The following is a 7680-nucleotide window of genomic DNA, read 5'->3' on the forward strand; positions in this document are numbered from 1 at the left end:
CCCTGCGGCCGCCTGATAGGGTGCGCGGCGGCACGAGCACGCCCCGCGCGGGTGGCGCTGCGTAGTAACTGCGCAGGCGCGGTCGGCTGGCGTAGCCCCTTCACCCCCTTCTCCCTCCCGGGCTCGCCCTGCCCGCTGCGAGGAGGATGCCCCGGGCTGTGTGTCACCGGGTGTCGAGCTGCTCTCGGCGCGGCGGCCGGCTTGGTGGCCCTGGGTTCCTGTGTAGCTGAACCTCGTAAACGCGGCGCCTCGGTCATTTAATACTTGGCTGACATGCAGCGCATCCTGGCGTGCCCTCCGTGGTGGGCTAGTCGTGACAGGGGGAACGTTAAAGCTACATCCCGTTTGACTGAAGGAGCAAGAGTTGGCGTTCGAGAGCTTTGACATGGAAAAGCTGGCCACGCTGCTCTGGCTGGCATGATGTCATCCTCCAGCGCGAGGCGTGGAAGGCTGAGGGACACCCGGGCGCCGGGAGAACCCGCCCAGCACGTGGAACCTTCGGCGCGGTGCTGTCCATGGAGAACCCGCTCCGGGCCTGGGCGTCCACTTAGAATACGGAGAGCCCAAGGGCGCTGTACCGAGCAGGCAGGTCCCCTCCCTCCCGCCAAAATCCAGCCGCCGGTGTCCAAAACTGGAGCATAGCGAAGCCAACCCCAACCCCACACGGTTTCTTCTTGGCACTTTCTTTCCATACGCCTTACATCCTTCCTCTCTCCCATCAGCCTTATTTATAACGACTACCCTTTCCTCTTCCTTTCTGTAATTTAAGTATTCATGCTCCAGCCCAGGCCGGCGTGGCTCAGTGGTTGGGCCTGGACCTATGAACCAGGAGGTCAGGGTTGGATTCCTGGTCAGGGCACATGCCCGAGGTGTGGGCTTAATCGCTTGTGGGGCGTGCAGGAGGCAGCCGATCAATGATTCTCTTATCATTCATGTTTCTCCTCCCTTCCTCTCTGAAATCAATCAATCAATCAATCAATCAATAATCACACTCCTGCTCTACCAGTATCCGTGTGCTTCATGGCTCCAAAGCACAGCTAGGATGGCAGAGTAGTTGAACCTGGGCTGGTTCCACCTGACACAGGGGAAAACGAAGACATCTGATAGCAAGAAACGGCATTGAGAACTACATTTTTAAAAATATATATATTTTATTGATTTTTTACAGAGAGGAAGGGAGAGAGATAGAGAGTTAGAAACATCGATGAGAGAAACATCGATCAGCTGCCTCCTGCACAGCCCCACTGGGGATGTGCCCGCAACCCAGGTACATGCCCTTGACCGGAATCGAACCTGGGACCTTTCAGTCCGCAGACCAACGCTCTATCCTCTGAGCCAAACCGGTTTCGGCGAGAACTACATTTTTACACACACCCACACCCACCACCAAGATGTTTGTGTATTTAATATGTAGCTAAAATTAGTCCTTCAAGGAATTAATCATATCTCAGTCACCCATTCTTTAAAGACTTGTTTTGCGTTCTTCCTTCAAAACGACCCCTGAAGCTTCATTACTAAAGATGCTCATCTTCTCTAGTACATCTTGCTCTTCAGTTTGTTTCTATGCTCGCTCTTTTTAGTCTTGTCATCGAAACGTTGTTCTTTCTTTCAACTGGGAATGTCTTATTATGATAAGGCCAACAATTCTAAAATAGGCGAGCTGTGGGAATGACAAAATGAGCGATGGTCGGTGCTTCTCAGTTTTATTATCAACTCAGAATCAACCCTGAGCACCTCAGGAATATCTTGTTAGCTTGATTCTTTCAAAATAAGTTCTATTAACTCAAGCCTCAGTGTTGTAAAGCATTTTGGAATTGTTATGATTTTTAAATGTAGAGAGCCTAATTAATTTTCCTATATAAATTTGGGGGGTAAGGGGCAGGCAAAAACGAAAAACTTTTAAAAAGTATTCTTTCTACCATGTTTTCAGCAGTTTCATTAATTAGAGCCTTTTCTCCATTGACTCCAAACTTTAAGAACCAATTATCACCCAGTCGGCGAGGCTCAGTGATTGAGCATCAACCTATGAACCAGGATATCATGGTTCAATTCTCCGTTGGGGCACATGCCCATATTGAGGGCTCAATTGGTGCAGGAGACAGCCGATCAATGATTCACTCCCATCATTGATGTTTCTAGCTCCCTCTCCCTTCCTCTCTGAAATCAATAAAAATATTTTTTAAAAGAATTATACTTCTTAATAAAATGTATTTATTATTGGATTAGGATCTTAGAATTTTAGGGCTGTCATATCTTATAAATCATAATTTAACTTGTGCTTGTAATTTACAGATGAGTCTAAGGCTCAGAGAGGTTAGGGACTTGTCAGAAATCACACTGTTAGTGGCAGAGCCAACACTATATGGGCAAGGGGAAGGAGAAGCAAACCTCCACAGGACACCATATTGCATGAAAGTGAGACTTGGAAGGCTCTGTCAGTACTTAATGTTTGGCTTCCCTAAAGTTAATTAAAGGTTTTGCTGGAGTGAGGCCTAAGCCTCGAGCCATATCTACTACTGAAGGCAGCTGGAGTGATCAGGCATGGAAGATCCCCTGACTCTTGAAAAAAAGAATAAAATGGGGGTCTATGTAGGCCTTAAAGGTAAACCTAGAGTTGTGAAGTAATATTTGAAAAAGTTTCAAACTAAATGAAAGAAAGTGCCAGTTTAGTACTAGCTTAGGGTTTATGCCTTTTTCAAAATTGCTCTGCAAAAAATCTAGTCCAAATATTTGCAAAGCCAAGAAAGAAAATTGGTATATTTATATGTTTATACTATTAAGGTGTTATTTCTATATTTTTCTAGAAAACGCACAGCTGGCTGGCTCATAGTTCCAATCGTCAGCATCAACTCTCAGGACCTGCTTTATAAGAAATCTCTGCCTCAAGAGGTATTGACTCTGGGTCATCTTTATCCCTCTTCCTGTGTATATTTTCCAGCCTCTGTACCTGATTTCTTCCTCCTTAATCTCTCCGCCCTTGCTTTCTCTGTTCTTCCTAAGAATGGAGTCTTCCTTTGAATGGTAGCCCCACTGCTATGTCATCACGTTGCTATAAAACCTCAGGGACTTAGCCTATTTATATACTGCCTATTTGCTGTGTCCGTATTCCCAATCGTCTCCCAGGGACTTCCATGAGCTACTAACTACTGATTGCCAAGAGGCTGCAACTTTTCTTATCACCATAGCCTGCCAGTATCCTGCTCTGTCTGCATATCTTGATTTAGTCATACCTCCTGTTAGAGAATTTTTGCCCCCTGAGCCTTCCCCAGCCCACCTGATGTGTTTGTGTTAGTCTCCTCCAGGGATACCTCAGTGTTGGCCACCTCAGTTGGCACTTAAGGGGCTCCAGGCCCTAGCCAATGAGCTTTATTTCCCATCCTAGCTTTCACACACTAGACTCCAGACAAGATGAACTAGTCCTCTTTTTCACAGTTACTATATATCTGCTTGATTTCATGCTTAATTTAATGTGGTTCTCTCTATACAAAATGCACTCTCCTCACCCCAGCTACATCTCTTCAGTCTTCAGCTTAAATGTCCTGACCATAGCTTGTCTTCCCAACACTCTTGCGCAGAAAATCGTATCTCACTTTTAGATATCAATTATGTTTCCCTCTTTTATTTCACAAGTAATATATATTTATTCCTAGATACTTAGAACCTGCCAATAAGCAAAACAAAATTTTTTAATTATTAAACTCCTACCTCCAACCAAAGGGACAGTTACCAGAGGGAGGGAGGGTGAGAGGGTACAAAGGAGAAGGGAAATATAGTCAATAATATTGTGATAAGTTCACCCAGTGACAAATGATTACTAGAATTAATGGGGTGATCACATTGTAAGGTATAAAAATGTCGAATCACTATTTTGTATACCTGAAACTAATATAATCAATATAAGATTGTATAGCAACAATACTTCAATAAAAAAAATAAATTTAAAAAATAGAAAACACTTCTACCCCCAGAGAGAACCACTATTAGTATTTTGGTGAATAGCCCTATGGATATTCTGCCTATAGCTCTCTAATTAGACATATCTTATGACACATTTTCTACATTTTATGAAAGATACTTATGTGCATATCTTATTTTCTCAAATTGGAATATTGAGGGGTGTGACTATTGTATATATCACTTTGTACACTGCCTTAAATATACTAGAAAATCAAAACATGCTTATTGAAGGAAAAAGAAAATGAAACTCAGAAAGAGATTCATGTTTTGTTTCCTAGAAAACAATACTAACTTGGAGAAATTTTCAAAATGTTGGGGGAAAATTGAAAATTCAAAAGTAATGGAAAGATAAAACTGTTGGAGGAATGTTTTACTTATTTATTTATTCATTTATTTAAGAAAATATATGAAGAACTCACCCAACTCCATGATAAAGTTTATTTCTGTGAATAAGAAATACTGTTAAGGCTAATAGAGCAATTGTGATAGTGGAATGAACACTAAGCTGGGAGGTAGAAATTGTACTCACGAACCTGTTCTGTTACTGACTAACTCTGTGACAATGGATGATTCATTTAACCTCACTAAGCATATTTTCTCAATATGTCGAAAGGATATAGTACTTCATGAGGTTGATTCAAAAATTAAACAAGATAATACAAATTAATGTGCTTTATGTAGCATAAAACACTATGCAAATATAGTGATTACCATTATTATTAAGAGGTAAGAGTGATGAGCCCTAACTGGTTTGGCTCAGTGGATAGAGCGTCGGCCTGTGGACTGGAGGGTCCCAGGTTCAATTCCAGTCAAGGGCATATGCTCGGGTTGTGGGCTCCATCCCCAGTAGGGCACACGCAGGAGGCAGCCGGCAATGATTTTCTCTCATCATTGATGTTTCTATCTCTCTCTCTCTCTCTCTCTCTTCCTCTCTGAAATCAATAAAAATATATTTATTAAAAAAAAGAGGTAAGAGTGATGAATTGCACCATAAGGAAAAAGAAAGCAGAAAAATTACAAGTGAGAATACTTATAAATGATCAAAGCAGCAAGCCATACTGGGAGAAAAATGGTCAAAGAAAGTTGAGCTAAGAACAGGAATAGGTGAGAAGGAGAAATGAAAGATTAAAACTAGAAGAAGCAAGAATTGGAATGACTTGAGTTGCCAAGATTCAAAGGTATCATCAAAAGAAGTAATGAGTCAGGCTGGCACGGCTCAGTGGTTGAGCATTGACCTATGAACCAGGAGGTCACAGTTTGATTCCCAGTCTGACCATATGCCTGGGTTGTGAGCTGGATCCCCAGTGTGGGGCATGCAGGAGGCAGCCAATCGATGATTCTCTCTCATCATTGATGTTTCTATCTCTCTCTCCCTCTCCCTTCCTGTCTGAAATCAATAAAAACATTAAAAAAAAAAAGGAGTAATGAGACCAAAAGAAAGAAATTCAGTGGCTAACAGCAGCAGAACCTCACAAACACACGCACTGAAAACTTCATACCGTCAGCTCCATCAGATCAATCCCAGCTCACCTATGTTGGAGCAATTGGTTCAGCATAGTGGTTAAAACATGGGCCTGGAGTTGAGTAAACCTAGGGTTCCACATCTGTCTCTTGTGAGATAGAGACCTTGAGTAAGTTACCTAACCTCTCTGAACCTGTTTTCTATTCTGCAAAGTGAAAACAAGATAGAAATTACTATAGGGTTGAGTGAGGATTAAAGAAGACACTGTCTTTGGCCGTTAGTTAATGTTCAGAAATGTTATTACCAGCACAAGAACTGAGAAAACTTTTTCCATTTGAGGATCAGGGGAGTCCTGGCAAAGTGAGGACAGAGGGCTGCTCAAGGAACCCAAATGGAACAGAAATTAATTCAACTTTAGCTATTTCTCTAGAAAACTGTACCTTCAAGTGTCAAGATCTAGAGACAGATCCATCAGACCTAAAAAGGCAATGACAAAAGAAAATGCTTTAACTCTATGTGAAGCCAAGAAATATGAAACTACATTTATGATATATAGACTCATGGCATGATATAATGGAGTCACAGTTGAATCCCTGTTCTATCTTGAATCCCTGTTGTAGCTCATTTTAACTGGTCATCTTATATAATTACTACTTACTTGAACTTCAGTTTCCTCATCTGGAAAGTGAGGTTATCAGTAACTACCAACACAGGCTATGGTGAAAATTAAAATATTTCATGCAAAGAACCTGGCAGTGAGACTAGCAGTTCCTTAAACATTGGTTTTCTTCCCCTTATAACAGTGGTTCTCAACCTTCCTAATGCCATGACCCTTTAATACAGTTCCTCATGTTGTGGTGATCCCCAATTTCATTGTTACAAATTGAACATAATTAAAGCATAGTGATTAATCACAAAAACAATATGTAATTATATATGTGTTTTCCGATGGTCTTAGGCGACCCCTGTGAAAGGGTCATTCGACCCCCAAAGGGGTCGCGACCCACAGGTTGAGAACCTGCCTTATAAGATGTAAACCATCTGAGGAACTATTGTTGTATCTCTTGTAACACCTAGCCTCCTGTCTTGCATGTAATAGGGGATCAATAAATATTAATTAGAATCAGTTACTTCTGCATTAGAAGAAATCTTGGAGGCCATCTAAACTAATTTTCTGCTCCATGCATAAATGCTCTAACCAATCACAGGCCTGTCCAGCCTCTGTGAATACTGCTTGTGAGCCTCCTGATGCCAAAGAGACTGACTTCTGCCCAGCCAGCGTGGCTCAGTGGTTGAGCATCAACCTATGAGCCAGGAGGTCACAGTTTGATTCCTGGTCAGGGTATATGCCCAGGTTGTGGGCTCAATCCCCAATGTGAGGTGTGCAGGATGATTCTCTCTCATCATTGATGTTTCTATCTATCTCTTCATCTCCCTCCCTCTCTGAAATCAATAATATATATATATATATTTTGAAAAGGACTGACTTTTGACAGAATGGTGTTCCTATACTGCTCACTATGCTTCCCTGTCACATCACCCATTTGCTTTAACTCTGTCCTTTGAAGCAACATAGAATAAACCTTTCCCCACATTCATGTGGTAGCTCTTCAACTAGTTGAAGATAGCATTGGTATTTTCCTCTAAATTGCTCCAAGTGAACTTCCTTCATATAAGACAGCACACCATTCTGGTTTGCATATGACCCTCTTGGAATGTGGCATGCATAATTGAGCACTGTGCTAGAATTGAGGACTTAACCCTGTGGAAATGCCTGGATCAGGCTAACATTAGTAGGTTATAGAAATAAGGGCCGATTGGGATACTCCCTAAGACTGAGGCGATGTAATCCCTGATTGAGAAGAAACCACCTCCCAGATCAAGCTTACATTGTAACCATTCTTTAAGTTACTAAAACTTTCCAATAAATTATGATGAAAATTACATCTTACATATACAAATTAAAATAGACAAAAGAAAGGATCGGCAACTTACAGAAGTATAAGAAAAATATATGAAGAAATATTCAAACTCATTTGTAATTAGATAAATTTAACTTAAAACAACATTAAGATAGTATTTTCTGCCCATTAGAGTATAAAAAATTAGAAAGATGGATATACCAAGTGTTGGTGAGGATGTAGAGAGATAAGAACTCTCATGCGTAGATGGTAGGAGTACAATCTGGTCCAGCTATTCTGCACAGTAATAAGCCAATATTTAATAAAGGATGTGCATGCCTGTGACTCAACAATACCACT

General features: G+C 41.5%; 1 long non-coding RNA gene across 1 annotated transcript; it reads left to right on the plus strand.

The window, feature by feature from the left end:
• The first annotated feature begins 2808 nt into the window (after positions 1 to 2808).
• On the plus strand, positions 2809 to 6875 carry LOC132213572 (uncharacterized). Its single transcript, XR_009448029.1, has 2 exons — positions 2809 to 2889; positions 6628 to 6875. It is a non-coding gene; the product is annotated as an uncharacterized LOC132213572 (long non-coding RNA).
• Positions 6876 to 7680: the final 805 nt, after the last annotated feature.

This window comes from Myotis daubentonii, chromosome 12, assembly GCF_963259705.1.
Source record: "Myotis daubentonii chromosome 12, mMyoDau2.1, whole genome shotgun sequence".
Lineage (NCBI taxonomy): Eukaryota > Metazoa > Chordata > Mammalia > Chiroptera > Vespertilionidae > Myotis > Myotis daubentonii.